The 21,750-nt window shown below is 46.3% G+C and overlaps 1 long non-coding RNA gene across 5 annotated transcripts in view; it reads right to left on the reverse strand.

Moving 5' to 3' along the window:
* The window catches only part of LOC307203973, a 429,983-nt gene that overhangs the window by 237,220 nt on the left and 171,013 nt on the right, over window positions 1–21,750 (reverse strand). The gene's annotated exons all lie outside the window — the stretch shown is intronic.

Genomic DNA, 21,750 nt, shown 5'->3' on the forward strand with positions numbered 1-21,750 from the left:
ATGCATTTTAGGCAAAATAGAACAAATGCTGATAAATTTTCATGGGGACATTGATTATTGGTTTTTTAATTGGAAACTGGTGTGAAAATGTAGTGAATTGAACTAAAGTAAAATGAGAAGCTAAGATAAACTGAAATTGAAAGGTTCATCCATCCCTGCCTGTGACCCTTCAGATGTTGAAACTATATTATTGTGAGTGCCCAAGCACCCATAGCCCCCTGGAGTTGGCTTTTATGTCCCATCATCTCTGACCAATGCTAGATGCTGATGATGGGATTTGGAGTGCAAGAACAACTCAATGGCCACAGGTTTCCCATCACTTTCTCACATGCACCCAGCAGTTCTGCAGTTAAGCTCTGGGTAACAGAGCTCCCCACCAAATCAGTATTCACTGTTTACCCACCAAATCAGCATTCACTGTCTCAGTCAGTCATCCCTATCCTGGTGTCATTCGGCTGTTTTGGACTGGAATTCCCACTAGTTCCTGCCAGCAGTTGTAGTAACACCCAAGTCAGTTGAGACCAAGGCACTGAGGAAGGGAAACGGAATCCTTCTGCTCAATGCCTGCTGTTCCCTAAAGCTGCAACCAAACATATCATAAGGGCAGACCAGTATATGTATCTGAAATGGAAAATTCATATATTGGGTCTTTTACTTTTAAAGGTGGTTAAATAGCAGCTGCACACATGCTCAGCAATTTGGATAAGGACCATGGCAATGAGGGAGAGGCCAATGGACGTTTCCTCTACAGCTTTTCCTCAAAGATCAACTTTAAGGTGCATATCTGGTTTGGCCTTCTCTGGGTGATTGAAACCACATTTTGGAGCAAAATAAACTGAAGTTCCCTCATCCATCACATAATTACAAGGCACCCTTGCCTGATGGAGCTTTCACAACCTTGCCTGTTGGGGGGGAAACAGGCCAGGCCATGGTGTTTCCTGCTGCACTGTGACCTTACGTCATCACATGAAACCTTTACTTATTATTGTCACAACCTCTTTTTATAATCTAATCACCACCTCTTGAAGAGCCAAGAGTTCCACTAATGGGGCAGCTCTAATCCTAGAAGAATGATAGAGATAATCTACCATGGCAAATTCCATCTGTGTCAAATATCTGTAATGAAGAACTGTTCAGTGTGACAGACATTCACATGGTGCATACCAGGAAATTATATTAAATGTGGGAAAAGAGGGAGAGAGAAAAGGGGCTACAGACATTACTGATCACCTGGCAAGGCCCACTCCACTGCAGGAGACCCACTGGAATAAGCTCCCAGGCCAGTTTTAAGGTTTTAAGGCCCTTAAAAACTTGGGTCCAGCATATGTGAGGGACCACCTGACCCCTTATGTCTTGTCAATCGAAACCAAACCAAACCAGGAGCCTTCTGATTCTGCTCCTCCTCTTCGAGTCATTCACCTAAGCATGGTGGGAAGAACATCTTTTGCTTACCATGCCCTTCCTCTTTGGGTGATTCTACAGATTGATTCCAGGGGGAGAAATCAAGTGCATGGAGAGTGAGAGCAAAAATGAAGGGGTGGTGGGTCCACTCAGGAAACAGGAACATAAGAAGCTGCCTCATGCTGAGTCAGACAATTTTTTCATCTGGCTCAGTATTGTCTACTCTGACTGGCAGTGGCCCTTCAGGGTCTTCCTAGCTCTATCTGGAGACACTTCTGCATGCACGGAAGATTCTCTACGGTTGGACTATGGTCCTTTCCCAAAGGACAAGGGCCCAGTGAGTATCTTTCCCAAGGTCTCTCTAAAACCTGGAGCTGCTACTATTATTTATGGAGATGAAAGCTAAGACAGACATGCAGAATCCCTACATAATGTGCTATAGCTGAAATGTTCTACAAATGCAGACTGCTAGAGGAAGGAGATTGAATGTTTGGATACTTCCCCCACAGTAAATGGTTCTTTACCACATGCACAGCTTGCATGTCAAGGAGGAGGAAGTAGGTAGAGATGAGCATTTCCTAGATCAGTTTTAGACTTGCTGTCAGTTTCCCAGATCCCCTCCAAATGTCCCTTTCTCTGGAGAACATACTGGGAAATGAGGGTGGCAAGGGGGCAGCTGCAATGTGGGTGGTGACTGAGAGGAGTCCTGCACTGCTGCAGTGAGCAAGCTGCCCTTTAAATTTCCCAGTGCCCCCTACTTGGCATTGCTTCAGAGTGATGGTATATCAATAACATTGAGGAAGGATCAGAGAGATGGTTTTAAATTATTGATTGATTGATTGATTGATTGCTAGCTGCAATCGCTCAGAGCTCCTCTTGGCACTCAAGGAGAATTGAGAGGGGGGATTTCCAGTGTGTGAACCTCCCTGAGATCTCTTGATGACGGGTGGTATATAAATTTAATAAATAATAATAATAAATATTGTTCTGCTTTGCAAAAACACTTCATCAGGAGACTTTGGGAAGAAATAAGCTGACAATTAAGGATGGATAAATCTGCCAATTTCAATTTCTTGAATTTAGTTTGTCATATGTCCCCATCAGTTTGCAAACTGCTTTTAAAAAATCCTCATAAAAATTTGGGAGCATTTTAGTGTGCATTTCTCCAAACATACATATTTGCAAGCAACTTCCCCTAACATAATGCATTTGTACAAATTTACATACACACACACATATGTATATTAATATATGCATTTTTATGTGAACTTTCTCCTAGTACAGTGGTACCACAGTTTTCAAGCATCTTGGAAATCGAACCTGAATGCCGAAAACCTGGAAGTAATTGCTTCCATTTTTGAACGCTCCTTGGAAGTCGAATGGCTTTTGCTGCATTTTCTTCTCTTTTTTTCTCCATTGACTTTGTTGACCGCTCTTTGCGCCTCGGTTGTCAAACGTTTCAGAGGTCGAATGGTCTTCCGGAATGGATTACTTCTGATAACCGAGGTATCACTGTATATGCATTCTTGGTAGACTTTCCTTGGTTGAGGAACTGCATCGCAAAATTCAGAGAAGTGCAAATTTAAAAGGAAAGCTGACTTTCAGTTTGCTTATTCTTTGGGGAAGTGGGAACTTAAGATGTCCTCTCTCCACCATCACCCCATCACATCCCTACAGATGATTCCCTTGTGTGGCCACCAGGTGTGTCTATAAGTGCCATCCCCTGGGATCAGGTGGGCCCCATAAGCATCTGTCCCTTTCTCGCTTCATTGTTTTACAACACCCCCCTTTATTCTTACCATTATTTTTGTTACTTGATGATATTCATTTTTTCAGTACTATGTTGAGATCTCACATCTTATTTTGTTTCCTGATATTTTGTCTCTCTTTATTTCCATTCCTGTGAGATCTAGTACAGTGGTACCTCAGGTTAAGAACTTAATTTGTTCCAGAGGTCTGTTCTTAACCTGAAACTGTTCTTAACCTGAAGCACCACTTTAACTAATGGGGCCTCCCACTTCCGCTGCACCACCGGAGCACGATTTCTGTTCTCATCCTGAATCAAAGTTTTTAACCCGAGGTACTATTTCTGGGTTAGCAGAGTCTGTTACCTGAAGCTTCTGTAACCTGAGGTACCACTGTATTTAAAGTGGAAGAATGGCAAATTCAAAGGACACACACCCTGATACCTGGAGAGAAATTTGGAGGGGTAGGAGATCAAAGCCTCCAAAGCTTGCTTTCCTCTTCCCTCCACATTCCGTTTTCTTCTCATGCCACGTCTACATGATTGTTGATTTGTGGGTATGGACTGGTTTTCTCTTTTCTCTGTAGAACATTTTGAAAAATTGAGGTGGAAGATTGTATCCATTAAAATTAATGAATGTGGCTATCTTAGGTCCGGAGTGGCTGGGGAAACCCAGCCAAATGGGTGGGGCATGCATAAATAAATTATTATTATTATTATTATTATTATTATTATTATTATTATTATTATTATCATCATCATCATCATCATCATCATTATTAAATGGATCTGTTCTGAGTAAGACTTAATTGGAGACAACCCAATGATAATAACATCAGCATCAGTGATGCTCATTGCTTTCTCATTGCTGTTGAAATATCATTCCTTTGTGATGTTGTCTGGTACCTTTTGTGTCACTACTTCCCCAATTTATTGGGCTCAGGTGGTTACAGTTGCAGACAGTTTTTGTTTGCAATCCATTCCATCCACCAGTGATGTCATTTTACAAGGCATACTTAGTAGCTTTAGCTGTTTGTGCTTCACTTCATAAGCTTTGGAAAACAAAGAGAATGAGTAGGCAGAGAGCTTTTAAAAAGAGGCTTCACAAGTAGAGTCTATTTGGAGATGCTTATTCACTCTAAAATTATCAGCAGGCTGTTGCAAGGAGCCTTGAATCATCTGGCTACTCACTTGAGACCTCAGGCAGAACAACAAAATGAGCATCTACACACCAGATGGGCTGATAAGCAACTTAAAAAAAAGAAAAGAAAAAAGACAGACAGCAACATGAACTGGACTCCTTGGCAGGTTTTGAATAAACATACACAAATTTATTGGTTGATAACATGATAGATAGACAACACAAGGATATGTATAATTTTATAACATGCAGAGAATAATATGTGTAGATAAATCAGAGAGAGGAGCTGAGGGAAGTCCCTGGTTGGGGGGGGAGGGAGGGATGGAAGAGGGGTGGGGGAGATAGGGGGAATAATGTACGTGATTTTATGGTTTGATAATTTGTTATGTTGGAATTGCTTAATAAAAATATTTTTTGAAAAAAATCTGCCTTTGAGATTGCTGTGGGATCTTGGGGGTCATTTGGCCCATCCCACTGTTCAATACAACACCTGCATTTCAGTATCGCATCCCTGATAGGGAGCTTCCAACCTTTGTATCTCTCTCTCTGCTTCTAAACATGCTGTGGACAAGGGGGGGGGTGACTCTTCCCCCTCCATGGACATGTCAAGGAATGGTCTGAAGACGAGGACTGGGCAATGTATTCTATGGCAGACCAGCTTCTCTCTGATGGTGAGGGGGAAGAGTGCCCCCCTTGTCCACAGTGTGTTCAGAAGCAGAGAGAGAGGCAGAAGCTGAACAGCTTAGGGAGGAGTTACCTAGCTACGAGATCATGACGAGGGAACCAGAAGGAAGGGGGCAGCTGGTTGAGACGTCACTTGAGAGTAGGGGGGACCCCCCTCACCATGGACTCAGAGGTCCGAACATATCAGAGAGCAAAGGAGTCAGAGGAGGGAGGAACTTACCGTTGGAACGTAAAATGCCGCAGAAGTCTTGCAGAGAGCTGTGTATTTGTGCTTGAAACATGATGCTGTAATAAAAGGACTATAAATATATCAACTGCTTGTTAATTCTTATCTGTGAAGTTACGGAAGGGAGAGGAGAACTCTCCATGCCTGACAGGACATAACAGCTTTCACACATAGGACCAAACAATGATAATAGAGCTCCCCACTTGAAGTTTTATAAATTTATTTAATATATTAACACAAATAGAAATAACTAAGAATGCAACTACTGTATAAGAGATTACTATTTTAACTGGAATGTAACTGAAATTAATAAGACTATGGAAGACAGAAATGTAAGATCGGGAATGCATCAAAGCCACCACACGGGGAGCCACTTTAACTAAAGTGTATTAATTGGGAATGCTATAATTGGTCTATTATTGGGGAAATACTGGAAAACTAATACACAATTTATTTGGTCAATAAAAGCAAGTAATGTGAGAAATGATAGAGCCCCTAATATAAATTTTGATCAAGTTTATAGGACTTTGTTTTCAACATTTTATTTTATCAGTCTTTTTAATGAATATTTATATATTTTTATCTGACCCATAAATCTTGTCAAATAAAAATATAATTAAATGCACACACAGAAACATATAAGCACACACGCACACACGTACAATGGACACGAGGCAGTACTAGGATGTTAGTTTTTCATGCATTACTAGATTCTCAAATCCAATTGAACACCAAGACAAGGAGGAAATGAATGAAAGCACAGCAGGCACTTTTAAAAAGTACTCTTATCACAATACATTTCAAGTGACTGAATTGCTTAATTAATTAATCTCAAAGACTACTTTTCTGATGATTGTCTGCTGAGGTCACCCACTTGCTCAGAGGAAAGATTATTCACACTCAGGAACTGAATCTGACTGGCCTGCAAAAGAAAAAAAGCCTTTGATTACTTAGAAAAATGCCTTCCTGTTTCTTTACAAAGGAAGGCAGGGAGAAGAAGAGGAAGCTACTGTGGGTGGGTGGGATGGTGGTAGTAAACTTGTGTTTTGGCCTGAGAAGTGGGAAAGAAAAAGAAAAAGAAAAAGAAAAAGAAAAAGAAAAAGAAAGTCCTATGAACTTAAGGATCTGTTTGGTACACATCACAAAACTGTCCATTTATTTTCTTTCTGTTCTTTCAGTTTCACATTTTTCCAGTCTTAAATTCAGTTCACATTTCTGCAGCAATTTGTGATTAAAAATAATGAATCAGCATTTAAGATTAAACAATGCTGATTGTAATAATTACAATTAGGAATGAAAATCTCTGTCTCCTTACATTCCTACTCCTTAGCTATTGAAGAAATCCAAGCCTCCCCTGGAGACTAATCAGTGAAAGACTCCCCCAAAAAATTTAATTTTAATATTTAAAAATTAATTTTTATTAATTGTTTAATGTTTTAATGTTGTATTTTAATCTAGTTTTTAAGTTGTATTCATTCAACTCATTTTTATTATTGGTTGTTAGCCGCCCTGAGCCCGGCCTTGGCTGGGGAGGACGGGGTATAAATAAAAATTATTATTATTATTATTATTATTATTATTATTATTATTATTATTATTTCTCCACCCATAAATAGCGTGAAGAATGTTTGGAGGCCCTGTCCAATCAGCCAGTGATAATGGATATTTTTCTCATATGGACATATTGACTAGCATATTTGTTTTCAGCTTTAAGGAAATGCCAATGAACTGGAAGTAAAAATCTCTCCACTCAACATACGTCTCTGCACTTCTAGAAAATGTTTGGGGGGAACTGAATACAAACAGACGCCAGGGCACATAGCCTGGAGTGTCTCTTCCTCTCTCATCAACCATCATTAAGCAATGCTTAGATGTAAGTAATGAAACAAGTATTTTCTTTAAAAAAAATAATAGCGCCTGTGTGTGGATCCTTACAGCCTGTCATTTATGAGTCACATTTGGCCTGGCACCTATGGGAAAAGGTTATATATAAACAAAAGGATGTTCCCAAAGTTCACCTGGGTGCATGATCGGCACGCAACCAGTGGCAATTATCACCAGCTTTGCTATACTTCTGCTACTGCACATAGAACATTCATTGCATTTCTTTGGTCTTGGAAGGAATACACACATTCTTTAAAGTACAAAACAATAACACCAAGAACAAGATGTTCTGAAATAGCCGTGGACGGTGGCTGGAAGGAGGAGTCGCCAGCTCCACTTCCCCAGGCTCACTTTTTGAGGCCTGCATAAGGAGAACATCTGGAGGGTCACTGGTTCCTGGCCCCCTGATCTGAGAACTTCATCAGTTACCATAACCTTTTTTTTAAAAAAAGCATATTGTTTTAATGTGTTTTGCCCTTTATTGTCAACTACCTGTTAACTGATGGGTGCTGTGGTCTAAACCACAGAGCCTAGGGCTTGCTGATCGGAAGGTCGGCGGTTCGAATCCCCACGACAGGGTGAGCTCCAGTTGCTCGGTTCCCTGCTCCTGCCAACCTAGCAGTTCGAAAGCACGTCAAAGTGCAAGTAGATAAATAGGTACCGCTCCGGCGGGAAGGTAAATGGCATTTACATGTGCTGCTCTGGTTTCGCCAGAAGCAGCGTAGTCATGCTGGCTATATGACCTGGAAAAAACTGTCTGCGGACAAACATTGGTTCCCTTGGCCAGTAAAGCGAGATGAGCGCCGCAACCCCAGAGTCATTCGCGACTGGACTTAACTGTCAGGGGTCCTTTTCCTTTACCTTTACCTGTTAAGTGAGGCCTGTTGCTGGGCAGAAAGGCTGCATACAAATACCTTAATGGCATATGGTTGGATTCAGACTTACGCTTCCACAAAACAGAAGGGAACCTTCCATTCACAGAAGGGACTAATATCCGATGGAGGCTTTTACAAGAGGAGTAGAGGTTTCTGCAGCCCCCATCACTACCTCCCACACTGCTCCAGAGTGTCTGAAACTGACTAGAGCAGGGATGGGGGATCCAAAGGGTCACATTCCCTCATGGACAACCTTCTGAACCACCCTGAGATCTACAGATGAAAGGTGGTGTTAAGTTGTGGGTGAACATATCAGACGACACAGCGATTCTTCAAACAGCTCTTGTTTATTCACAGGCCAGAACAGAACTGAACTGAAGGGTTCAGCCCGCCTGCTTATATAGAGCTCTAGTACAACATAACTGTAACAATTTACTAAAACTATCCAATCACTGAACGTCACTTTCAATCCCTTATTTGCATAACTATCTACAGTATCCCCCTGCTGGCCCAGGGTGAGAACTTCAGTACATAACAGGTGGTATACAAATTTAATAAATAAAATAATTATTATTATTATGGGGGCCACATGCCAGTGGTGGATGGGGCCCAAGGCAATAGTGGATGGAGTGGATGTGACCACTATCTTTGTATAATAGGCTATATCCTACTACGTGCACAACCCTCCCTTCATCCTCCACCCCAAAATCTGAGATGAATTACCACAGTCCAAGCAGACATTCCAGTCACGTTTGAGGAGGGTACAGATTAGGGGCACTGAAGGGGGTGGCCTAGGGAGAGGTTTGATGACTGGAGGGCCAAATTTGACTCCTGCTCTAAAGCATATTTTGTGAGGTGCGGGGGGGGGGGCAAAATTGATTTCTGTTATGTAGTGAAGTTTCACCCTGGGCCAGCAGGGGGATACTGTATATAGTTTTCACTCAGGTCTGTAGATAGTTTTCCCTCAGGTCCACGTCAGTTATTTTAGGCGAGAACTCTGGGCTGTTGTTGTTACAATGTTGACAGCCGGCTGCCTATAAAAGCAGGCCGGCTGAGCTGTTTGCAGGCAGTTCTATTCCAGCTTACGAGAATAAAGAGCTACTTGGAGAAATCACTGTGTCGTCTGCTATGTCAACCCACAACTTAACACTGGCGACGAAGGTGGGATCGATGGACATCAGAGCACAGCCAGATGCGGCCAGCCTCTGAACTGAGCTGAATCACTGAGCTGAATCACAGAGCGAAATCACTGAGCGAAATCACTGGACAGAACCAATTCAGAGCTGACTGTTCTGGCTAAGAGCACTGTGTTCCATCCATCGCCCTTCACACCGGCATCGGAATCATGGCTTCACTTGTGCCTCTACCGCCGTTTGCGCCAGCCTCTGAATCATGGGACTCCTACCTCGCTCGGTTCGACTGCTACCTCCAAGCCAACGAGCTGACAGCAGTATCAATGGATCGGAAGCGGGGCCTATTCCTCAGCCTCTGTGGGCCTGAGGTGTTTGAGACGGCCCGAGCATTGGTTGCGCCTGAAGCAGTCCAGGCAACACCATGGGACACGATCCAAGAGAAGCTCCGCAACCACTACGCACCAAAGCCGTCCAAGATTGCTGCCCGCCATGCGTTCTACCACCGGAACCAGGCAGAGGGGGAGTCAATCAACAACTACACCACCGCCCTGTGACAGGCTGCAATGCACTGCGAGTTCCGAGACTTAGACGATGCCCTGATGGATCGAATCGTCTGCGGGGTCCGGGACATCCATTTGCAACGGCGTCTCCTTGCCAAGCCAGACCTCACGCTACAGAAAGCCATTGAGGAGGCTGTGGCCTCAGAAGCTGCTGAACGCTCCGCCCAGGAGATCCGCAAGTCCAGCAGCCCGCGTCTTGCTAGGGAGCCAGTTCCGGTGCATCATGAAGAGGCCAGCAGTGATGAGGCATCCTCCAGTGAAGACGATGACGTGCACCAGACAAAGCGGGACCGCAGGAAGTTCCAACAGAAGTCCAAGGGCCAACCGGAATGTGCCGGCTGCGGAGGCAACCATTCCCGTGCCAAGTGTCGATTCAGAGACGCCATCTGTAGGAAGTGTTCCAGAAGGGGCCACATCGCTAAGGTCTGCCGATCGGCTCCTTCTGACACCCCCCCTTCATCGACTCGCAAGTCCAAGTCTTCACTCCAGTCTGCCAAGGAAAGTTGTTTCGCTCTCACCAACTGCCGCTGCCCGTCTGGAACCACGATTGGCCAAACCGACTCGCCTACGCGACGCAAGCTGAACGTCACGGTGCTCATTGAAGGAGCTCCATGTGACATGGAGATCGACACTGGGTCTGCCCTGTCCATCGTGTCATGGAGCACCATCAAAAGACTGGTACCCAGAGTGTCCAAAAGGCACCGCGACTCTCACCGCGTACACCTGAGAGACTACCAGGGAAACGACATTCCCGTGGTAGGCGTTGGCCGGTTCCGGATCGCCTTCAAGGATTTTTCGGGCCTGCTCCGGTTGGTGGTGGTCGAAGGTCAGCGGCCAAGCCTCCTAGGTCTAGACTGGTTTGATGCCCTCGGCCTGGAAGACACCGGCATCAACTGCATCTCTAACGCAGAGACTGAGGGTCTGGTCAAAGACTTTGCCGAGGTTTTTGACAGCACCTTGGGGCAATATACAGGTACGCCCATCTCCTTTAGCCTTGATCCACAAGTCGCCCCCATCAAGCTAAAGCCACGCCGGGTTCCCTTTGCTCTCAAGGCTAAGGTGGATGAACAACTGGACAAACTGATCGCCCAAGGAGTTTTGGAGCCGGTTGACCACGCCAAGTGGGAAACCCCCATCGTCACGCCTGTCAAGCCAGATGGGTCGGTGAGAATCTGCGCTGACTACAAGTGCACGATCAACAAGGCACTTCAGCAGCACGCTTATCCGGTTCCTGTTGTCCAACACCTGCTGCATTCCCTGGGTGAGGGTAAGGTCTTCGCTAAGCTGGACCTTGCCCAAGCCTATCAACAACTGCCAGTCGATGATGCCACTGCTGAAGCCCAGACGATCGTCACCCACCGGGGGGCATTCCGTTGCCGCCGGTTGCAGTTCGGGTTAAGTGTGGCTCCTGGCATCTTCCAAAGCCTTATGGAGCGTCTCCTGCAAGGGCTTCCGGGCGTGGCACCATATTTTGATGACGTCTTGGTGTCTGCAGACTCACACCAGCAGCTGTTTGAGTGCCTCTGTGCCGTGCTGACCAGGTTCCAAGAGGCCGGGCTCAAGGTAAAGAGGGAGAAGTGCCAGATCGCCGTTCCACAGGTAGAGTTCCTGGGCTATCTTATCGATGCCTCCGGCCTTCACCCGACCACATCCAAGATCCGCGCTATCCAGCAGGCCCCCACCCCAAAGAACAAGACGGAGTTACAGGCGTTCCTGGGGCTGCTGAACTTTTATAACATGTTCCTGCCCCACAAAGCCACAGTGGCTGAGCCTCTTCACCAACTCCTTAGCACTAAGACGCCTTGGGCCTGGGGTCATCGGGAGACGGCGGCCTTCAACGCGGTCAAGGCTCTCCTTTCATCAGACAGTGTGCTGGTACAGTACAGTGAATCCAGGCCGCTGGTCCTTGCCTGCGACGCCTCACCTTTTGGCATCGGTGCTGTCCTTAGTCACCGTTTTCCAGATGGAAGAGAAGCACCGCTCGCCTACTTTTCCAGGACGCTATCTCCGACGGAACGGAATTACAGCCAGCTCGACAAGGAGGCACTGGCACTTGTGGCTGGAGTAAAGAGGTTCCATGAATACCTCTATGGCAGGACTTTTGACCTCATCACTGACCACAAGCCACTCCTGGGCCTCCTCGCCGGTGATCGTCCAACTCCACCGGTCCTCTCGCCACGCATGCTGCGATGGACTGTTTTCCTGGCTGCCTACCACTACCGGCTCATCCATCGCCCGGGGAAATCAATGGGCCATGCCGACGCCCTCAGCCGTTGCCCTCTTCCAGCATTTGTGGAAGACCCGGCTCCAGCTTCATCGCTCCTTCTGATTGAGGATCTTCCGGCAGCGCCTGTATCGGCTGCCACTGTGGCCTCCGCGTCTGCCCGGGATCGCACCATCAGCCGGGTGCTCAACTGGGTGTGGAGGGGGTGGTCACAAGGGCCTTTTGCATTGGAGTTCCAGCCCTTCGCAACCAGACATGAACTCTCAGCTCATCGCGGCTGTCTGCTGTGGGGAGACCGCGTCGTGATTCCCCAGGGACTCCGTCAGCGCGTCCTGGAGGCTCTGCACGTTGGCCACCCGGGAATTGTCAAAATGAAGGCGTTGGCTCGGTGTTACGTCTGGTGGCCTAATATGGACGATGCCATCACTGCCTGGGTGTCCGCCTGTCAAGCGTGCCAAGAGTCGAGGCCTGCACCACCGGCAGCTAAGGGACACACCTGGGAGACGCCAAAGACACCCTGGTCGAGGGTGCACATCGATCTGGCTGGCCCCTTTCACGGCCGGACCTTTATGGTAGTGATGGACGCCTATTCCAAATGGCTGGAGGTCGCCCTGATGCCCTCCACCACTACCGAAGCTGTCATCCGGGTGCTGCGAGGCCTGTTTGCAACGCATGGGTGTCCTGATGTCCTTGTCTCTGACAACGGACCGCAGTTCACGTCAGGCACATTTGAGCGGTATCTTTTGGGACTGGGCATCCGCCATGCCCTAACGGCACCCTTTCATCCATCCAGCAACGGGCAAGCGGAAAGAATGGTGCGCTCGGCAAAAGAGGCACTGGCGCGCCTGGACCGGGGAGACTGGCATGAGCGGGTCACCGAATACTTGTTCATGCAACACATCACCCCTTATGCGGCCACAGGGCGGAGTCCTGCTGAACTGCTTATGGGCCGCCGCCTCAGGTCACCGCTCGACCGGCTACACCCGGACTTTGCCGTGGCTGAACCCCCAGGCTGTGCCAACGCGCCACGGTCATTTGTCCCAGGAAACCAGGTCTTTGCCCGGAACTATGTGGGGGACATTCCTTGGGTGCCAGCCACAGTAGTGGGAGTCACTGGACCTCGCTCGTACCAGGTGGCACTCGAAGACGGACGCTTGTGGCGACGGCACATAGACCAGCTTAGGCGCAGGGTTGGGGACTTGGACACTACCGAGGTGCCCCCAACTACGCTTGCGGCTCCAGAAGAGACACGTACAGATGGCGAGGCCCCACCTACACCTCCCTCGCAAACTGCCAGCATGGAGCCGAACCAAGCCGCTTCAGAGGGTCTGCCAGACTTAGCACAGACTCAGACCACTCCACTTGCGGAGGCTCCACCCACAGCAGCAGATCCAGGGGAGTTGGTTCCAACGCCACCTAGGGTCGCACCACAGCCTCAGCAAGAACTGTGTGGCCCTCCGGACTTGGCTACCAGTCCCCGGCGGTCTGGCAGAGTTTCCAAGCGCCCAACTTATTTAAAGGACTATGTTGTTGGTCATGTATCACTGTTGGTCTAAGTATGGGAAATGTAACCGATATGCTTTTGTGCCTAATTGAACCATTATGCGTAGTGCTGTATATAAGGAAACCATTACGATTGTAACTAACGCCTTATCTCGATGGGGAGGGGTGTTATGTAGTGAAGTTTCACCCTGGGCCAGCAGGGGGATACTGTATATAGCTTTCACTCAGGTCTGTAGATAGTTTTCCCTCAGGTCCACGTCAGTTATTTTAGGCGGGAACTCTGGGCTGTTGTTGTTACAATGTTGACAGCCGGCTGCCTATAAAAGCAGGCCGGCTGAGCTGTTTGCAGGCAGTTCTATTCCAGCTTACGAGAATAAAGAGCTACTTGGAGAAATCGCTGTGTCGTCTAACTATCTACAGTATCCCCCTGCTGGCCCAGGGTGAGAACTTCAGTACATAACAGGTGGTATACAAATTTAATAAATAAAATAATTATTATTATTATGGGGGCCACATGCCAGTGGTGGATGGGGCCCAAGGCAATAGTGGATGGAGTGGATGTGACCACTATCTTTGTATAATAGGCTATATCCTACTCCACCCCAACATCTGAGATGAATTACCACAGTCCAAGCAGACATTCCAGTCACGTTTGAGGAGGGTACAGATTAGGGGCACTGAAGGGGGTGGCCTAGGGAGAGGTTTGATGACTGGAGGGCCAAATTTGACTCCTGCTCTAAAGCATATTTTGTGAGGTGCGGGGGGGGGGGGAATTGATTTCTCTCCTTTCTGTGACTGGAGCACCTTGTGAGTGAGTTCTGGAATTCTAGATTCAGGCTCCGTTAAATAAAATCCACACCAGGTATTTATTGATGCTTTTCCGTGGTTGGGAAGCCGTGAGCTGTATGTCCTTCCTCTAAGGAGGTCGGGGTGATGCGTCTAGTTCTTCTGTCCACATGTTTTATCCTCAGAACAACCCAATGAAGCAGCTTGGGCTGAGACATATAACTAGCCCAAGATCACCCAATGAGCTTCATCAGTGAAACTCCCGGCTGCATATGTCAAAACCATCTTGAATGCCCTGTAATCAACAAAATGCTTATGGACACGGAATGTTCTTAAGCAGGTTCATTCCAGAAACAAACAACCAAGAGGCTAGGTTAAATAAACACATTACAAATATGATCAGCCTGGTGGCAAATTGCTTTCCAAAACTGAATGACACAATTGTAAAGTATGATTCTGAAAGGCTTTTTAAAATGTGAAGGCATTGAACACAAGAGAAACTCCTGTATAATAGATTTGTCTTACTTTTTAAAAAACAGCCATCGGTCAGTGCCTTACAAAGTCTCTCTATGCATGCACAGGGCAGAGCCACATAACCACTCTTAGCCCTAAAGCCCCACCATAGCAGAATAATGATAATAAATAATAAAATTGTATTTATACCCCGGCCTTCCCAGTTCAGAAAACTGGGCTCAGGGCGGCTAACAACAAATTTAAAACACTTAGTGTTTTAAAAAGCAGTATAAAATACAGTATAAAACGTGAATAACAATAATTTCAGAATTAAAAAATCAATTTAGGGGGGAAATCCATCCAATAAACATTAGATGATCACTTGGGCCAGCGAGGAGACCAGGGGAGAATTAGCTGTGGGAACCCAGAGCGGGTAATCTTCATAAAATGGGGGGAGGGAAGGAAGGGGAATAAAAGATCGGGCTAAGTTCAAATGGAAAGCCAGGTGGAATAGCTCTGTCTTACAGGCCTGAGGAAGGAAGTTAAATCCTGCAGGGCCCTGGTCTCATGGGACAGAGCATTCCACCAGGTCGGAGCCATCACTGAGAAGGCCCTGGCCCTGGGGGAGGATAATGTGACTTCCTTAGGGCCCAGGACCTCTAAGCTATTATTCATGGACCTTAAGGTCCTCTGCGGGGCAGACCAGGAGAGGCGGTCCCGTAAATACGAATGAACACGATAGGTTCCACTGACCCTTGCATTGTTCCACTCCAAAGCCATTTATAGCAGGGCTGGGGAGCCTATGGCTCTCCAAATATTGCTTGACTACAGCTCTCACCATCCCTGGCGCCGGCTGTGGCTCATGGGAGTTGAAGCCCAAGAGCATCATGGGAACTCCAGGTTCTTTAGTCCTGCAGTGGCACATTGCAGAAGATCATTGGTGTTGGGCAAGCTGTCCTTTTAAGGAACTTTGTCCACCATTACTGTTCATCATCTCACTGGCAAACCTCTCACAAGCTTCTGAGGAACTTGCAAGAACACAGATGGAAAACCACATTGAAGGTCAAAGGCAAGAATTCTGAATTGCATGCATAAATGTATAGATAGCCAAGCTGAGAACGCAGTATGAGAAAGTATTCTTTAAACGGAGGGATAGAGGAAATGGCAATAGAAGATTTGCTTTAGAACAATAAATAAATGTGTGAAAAAGATATGTTTATCTTTTTCAAAGATACAACAAATCTTCCACTTAAGACGCCCCATTTGAAGGTAGATTCCCCCCACCGCCCCCACCGCCTCTCTTTCTGGCATATCCTTTGTTCTCTTCACTTTCATCATCACTGTGGTTTCCTTATCTGTGTCGTCAGCCATTAAAGAAAGCTCTACTTGTCATACTTGATCAAAGTATGACAGCAACCCTCTCAACAAACCCAAGCTCCAAGATTAAAAATTCCCCTGCAAGATTTTAAATCCTTAAGTGAATTCAGAGGCATTGGTGAAACTAAGCTTCTAGATGGCTCAAATGCACAAGCCCTGCCAACCTAACCTTTGCTCCTTTGCCAGGGAAGTAAAAGAGAAGCTATGCCCTTGTCTCCTGGTCCCAATCTGACACTAGTAAATTAACTGCGTCATACTGGCACACTGCAGTAGCACTGCCCTTTGGAGCCAGGTAAGGAACTGTTACAATTTAATAAATAAATCATGCTGAGTAGTTAGAAGGAATAACGTTCTTTACCGAAGGTCTGTTCTTAACCCGAAACCGTTCTTAACATTAGCTTTTACCAATGGGGCCTCCCGCTGCTGCCACGCAGCATCCCGGGGCAAAGTTCGCAACTAGGGGCATCTGCTTCTGGTGTTTGCGGAGCTCTTTACCCAAAGCATTCGTAAGGAGGATGGTATGTAACCTGAGGTTTCACTGTATGTACAGAACACAACACCAGAAGGAAAGAGACAGAAAGTGAAACTCAGGCTCCTTTTGACCTGTTGTTATAGTCAGCATGACCTTGACAGAAAGAGATAAGAAAACCAGTATAAACCAGCTGTTTAGCTTCTCTGAAGGAATAAACCAAACATCAGGAACCTTCTGCTTGTTTCTAGGCAGAATAGAAGCTTGCTACCAGCTTGTGTCACACAGAGAATATTCCAGAACCCTGTTGAATTAATTAGAATAGAAAAGATCTATACACTTTAAACCAATGCTTTCTGTACCCCCCCCCCAAATGCAAAAAAATGCAAACTGACATCAGAAACTTCAGATGGTACAGAATTTGGTGTCCAAGTTTTAGGTTTGATCATATTACAGTGATCTTGGTCCAACGGCACTGGCTACCAGTTAGTTTCCAGGGCCAATTCAGAGTACTGGTTTTCAACAATAAAGCCCCAAGTGGCTCAGGACCGCAAAACCTCAAGGACTGCCTCTCCCCACATAAACCAAGCTGGGCCCGGAGATCATCCTCTGAGGCCCTTCTTTGCGTGCCTGCCCCATGAGAGGTCCAGAGGACGTCAACACAAGAATGGATGCTTGCATCACTGGCTCCTGTTTGTGAAATGCTCTCCCCAGGGAGCTTCACATTCCTCTTCAACCAGGCCTTTGGCTGATTAACATCTTAAAGGTAAAGGTAAAGGCACCCCTGCCCGTACGGGCCAGTCTTGACAGACTCTGGGGTTGTGCGCCCATCTCACTCAAGAGGCCAGGGGCCAGCGCTGTCCGGAGACACTTCCGGGTCACGTGGCCAGCGTGACATCGCTGCTCTGGCGAGCCAGAGCCGCACACGGAAACGCCGTTTACCTTCCCGCTTGTAAGCGGTCCCTATTTATCTACTTGCACCCGGGGGTGCTTTCGAACTGCTAGGTTGGCAGGCGCTGGGACCGAACGACGGGAGCGCACCCCGCCGCAGGGATTCGAACTGCCGACCTTTCAATCGGCAAGCCCTAGGCACTGAGGCTTTTACCCACAGCGCCACCTGCGTCCCTGATTAACATCTTATACCCCTTTAAATGTGTTTGGGGGAGGGGGGAGGGGGGAGGTTTATTAGTTTGTCTTTTTGTTCTTGATTTTACCATGCATTTTGTGTTTTTGTATTGTACTTTATGTTGTGAACCGCCCTTAGATCTATGGATGAAGGACAGTATCCAAATTTAATAAATGAAATTAAAATGTATATCATTACTAATTCTATTGGAGTTTAATTACTTTTCAGCTACAGTGGTACCTCAGGTTAAGAACTTAATTTGTTCTGGAGGTCCGTTGTTAACCTGAAACTGTTCTTAACTTGAAGCACCACTTTAGCCAATGGGGCCTCCCACTGCTGCTGTGTGATTTCTGTTCTCATCCTGAAGCAAAGTTCTTAACCCAAGGTAATATTTTTGGGTTAGCGGAGACTGTAACCTGAAGCGTCTGTAACCTGAGGTACCACTGTATTGTCTTTTATATGTTTTTATATGTTTTTTTTTAACAATCTGTATTTTTTTATACGTGTTTGTCTTTATTTTTGTGAGCTACCTTGAGTCTGGGTTCTGGAGGGAAAGCAGGATGCTAACTATAACAATAATATTGTTTCAGAAAATGTGAATTTGTAAAGTTTGCTTTTAAATGTGAACTGAATTTAATGTGAACCCCGAGAGGTAAGTGGGTTTTGGTTTGCAGCCTGAGTCAACTTTCTGTTTCTTAACTAAAAAGCCCCAAATGTGTTTGCCTTGCCTCAAACTATGTATACCACCTTGAGCTCCTTGGAAAAAAGGTGGGATATAATTGCAATCAAGCAATCCATGGAACATGCCCCAACATGCTGATTATTTGGGCTGCCTTGTTTTATATATATCCAGCTCTACCAGTTTGGGGGCCGTAGGATGAGTGTCTTTTCACATATAACAGTGGCATGTCCAGACCTGAGGCTATCAAAGTCTGGAGTTCCTTGAAAACGAAGGAAGCACAGAGGATCTCAATAGGTGAGATCATAAGCTAAAAAGTGAAGGCTTTGTTTGGACTCAGTGCCGATCCAGAGCACCTCTGCAGGATTTGTGAGAAAAGGCAGCTAAGCCAGGCCAGCCCTTTCATGAGGCTAGTTGAGAGCCAAGTAGATAATTTCCAGCCACCATAGCAAACTATTGCACAGGCATTTCCAGATGCCTTGTCCAGAATGCTTTCCTGTAAGGAAGGACCCATTTGGCTGATAAATGGTGAAAAATTGTTTTTGAACAGGAATATTAATTGTGTGAATAATTGTTGCCTATGTGCTGTAGAGGTTGCACAATCATTATTAATGGCACAGGTTGTATTTCTTCAGCTTTTTCTCTGTTCCATCCAGGCGAGTATGAGGCATTATCGGAGCTCAAGGACACATTCCAGGCAAAATTCAGGGAAGGTGAATTTGGCCCCTGGCCCTGAGATTCCAAACCCTTGGCATAGACAGAACTCAGCTGGATGGAGCTATGATTCAGTATAAGGCATCTTCCTATGTCTTTTTACCAATCTCAGCTCGAGAATCCATAAACTTTGCCACCCAATAATCAAGAATGGTAATGCTTGAACACTGCTCTGACTTAATGGGTTCCAGTTCTCAATAGGTGGCACTAGGCCTCAAGAGGCGCTTCACTCCAAGGCCTCCAGGATACTGAGATGACAATGGGATCAACCAGCCGAGGGAAGATGCCCCTATTCAATATGCCCTGCAGTACAGTTTTGCCACCCAGTGGTCATTGGCCAAAGTGCACATAATATTGCTTTTTAAAAATAGGAAAAGGGAAAGGGGGGAAAAAGAAAAGGCCTTTTGCTAGTTAGGCTGAAACCACAAGTGGCGTTGGAGGTTCAGCTGAGAACAGGAAGGGCAGGTGGAGATCCTGCTTAACCATTTCTCTTCCTGCCATTTGAGAACTCTACATTACCAGTCACCCAGCTAATTACAACCCTGGTAGATGAAGGGAACGCAGTGGATGTAGCCTACCTTGATTTCAGCAAGGCATTTGACAAGGTGCCCCATGATATTCTTGTAAAGAAGCTGGTAAAATGCGGACTTGACTATGCTACCACTCAGTGGATTTGTAACTGGCTGACTGACCGAACCCAAAGGGTGCTCATCAATGGTTCCTCTTCATCCTGGAGAAGAGTGACTAGTGGGGTGCCACAGGGTTCTGTCTTGGGCCCGGTCTTATTCAACATCTTTATCAACGACTTGGATGGTGGACTCAAGGGCATCCTGATCAAATTTGCAGATGACACCAAACTAGGAGGGGTGGCTAACACCCCAGAGGACAGGATCACACTTCAAAACAACCTTGACAGATTAGAGAACTGGGCCAAAACAAACAAGATGAATTTTAACAGGGAGAAATGTAAAGTATTTCACTTGGGCAAAAAAAATGAGAGGCACAAATACAAGATGGGTGACACCTGGCTTGAGAGCAGTACATGTGAAAAGGATCTAGGAGTCTTGGTTGACCACAAACTTGACATGAGCCAACAGTGTGACGTGGCAGCTAAAAAAGCCAATGCAATTCTGGGCTGCATCAATAGGAGTATAGCATCTAGATCAAGGGAAGTAATAGTGCCACTGTATTCTGCTCTGGTCAGACCTCACCTGGAGTACTGTGTCCAGTTCTGGGCACCACAGTTCAAGAAGGACACTGACAAACTGGAATGTGTCCAGAGGAGGGCAACCAAAATGGTCAAAGGCCTGGAAACGATGCCTTATGAGGAACGGCTAAGGGAGCTGGGCATGTTTAGCCTGGAGAAGAGGAGGTTAAGGGGTGATATGATAGCCATGTTCAAATATATAAAAGGATGTCACATAGAGGAGGGAGAAATGTTGTTTTCTGCTGCTCCAGAGAAGCGGACACGGAGCAATGGATCCAAACTACAAGAAAGAAGATTCCACCTAAACATTAGGAAGAACTTCCTGACAGTAAGAGCTGTTCGATAGTGGAATTTGCTGCCAAGGAGTGTGGTGGAGTCTCCTTCTTTGGAGGTCTTTAAGCAGAGGCTTGACAACCATATGTCAGGAGTGCTCTGATAGTGTTTCCTGCTTGGCAGGGGGTTGGACTCAATGGCCCTTGTGGTCTCTTCCACCTCTATGATTCTATGATTCTATGATTCTCACTCAGAGAGAGAGAGAGAGAGAGAGAGAGAGAGAGAGATGTTCTCAGTAGCAACCGTTAAACCCCAGACTGTTGTATAAGCTGTTTGAACCTCAGTATATTAGCTGCAGCAGCAGTGGACAATGAAACCACCACCATTTATTTTTAACTAGCGTAAGATCACAAAATTCCCAAGGCTGGTTGAAACAGAGGACAATGCAGGGGTGGCCCATCCTGTTTTGCCCCTTGAGGCAAAATGAGAAGGTGCCCCCCTGCCCACACTAGGCGCCATGCACCTGCAGGTGGTGTGCCCTGCCCCCAGAACGTGTGCCATGCCCCTGCAGGTGGCGTGCCACAGCTCCGAACTGTGTTTTAATAGTTGTTACAGGCAGCAACCTTTTCAGGTGCATCTGATACATGCCCATCTCCTTGAACACAGAAGTGACCCCCAAAAGGGGTGGGGTGGGGAGGCTGTAATGCCCACAATAAATGATGATGATGATGATGATGATGATGATGATGATGATTACTGAGAGTCATCAGTGAGGAGAGTCGTGTTGCACAGGGGAGGTTGTATATCAGTGTGTCTCTCCAACAAATGAGGATCTGCCTGAACCCCAGCGTATTCTGAGGCAAGTCCTGATAGCACACACAGTGAGCAGCGTAGTCTAAGCAGGAAGTGCTATTGACAACAGTTCCAAAGGCAATGCTAGAGAAGAGTCAGACAGTCCAATACAGGTTTGAGTCCAATGCCATGAGAAAGGTTCAAAGTTAAACCATAAGGCCAGGTTCCCATCTGAAGAAGACCCAGGGCTGGAATCCTAGGGTCAGTCCTGAAATTGCAGTCTGGTGGAGCATGACAGTATATCAAACAACACAGCATATGAAAAACAATTGCAAAGTGATGTGGAAAGAGAGGAAAAATGAGAAACATAAAGAAACTAAGATTTAAGGATTCAAGACTTCCAGTTTGGCTTGCCATGGCGGAGGCTGTTGATTATATCTGAGCCATTTCGCATAAGATATTTTGAGGATGAGATGGGAGTAATCATCCTCCCAACCCC

This window comes from Podarcis cretensis (assembly GCF_951804945.1).
Source record: "Podarcis cretensis genome assembly, chromosome: 15".
NCBI classification, from domain to species: domain Eukaryota; kingdom Metazoa; phylum Chordata; class Lepidosauria; order Squamata; family Lacertidae; genus Podarcis; species Podarcis cretensis.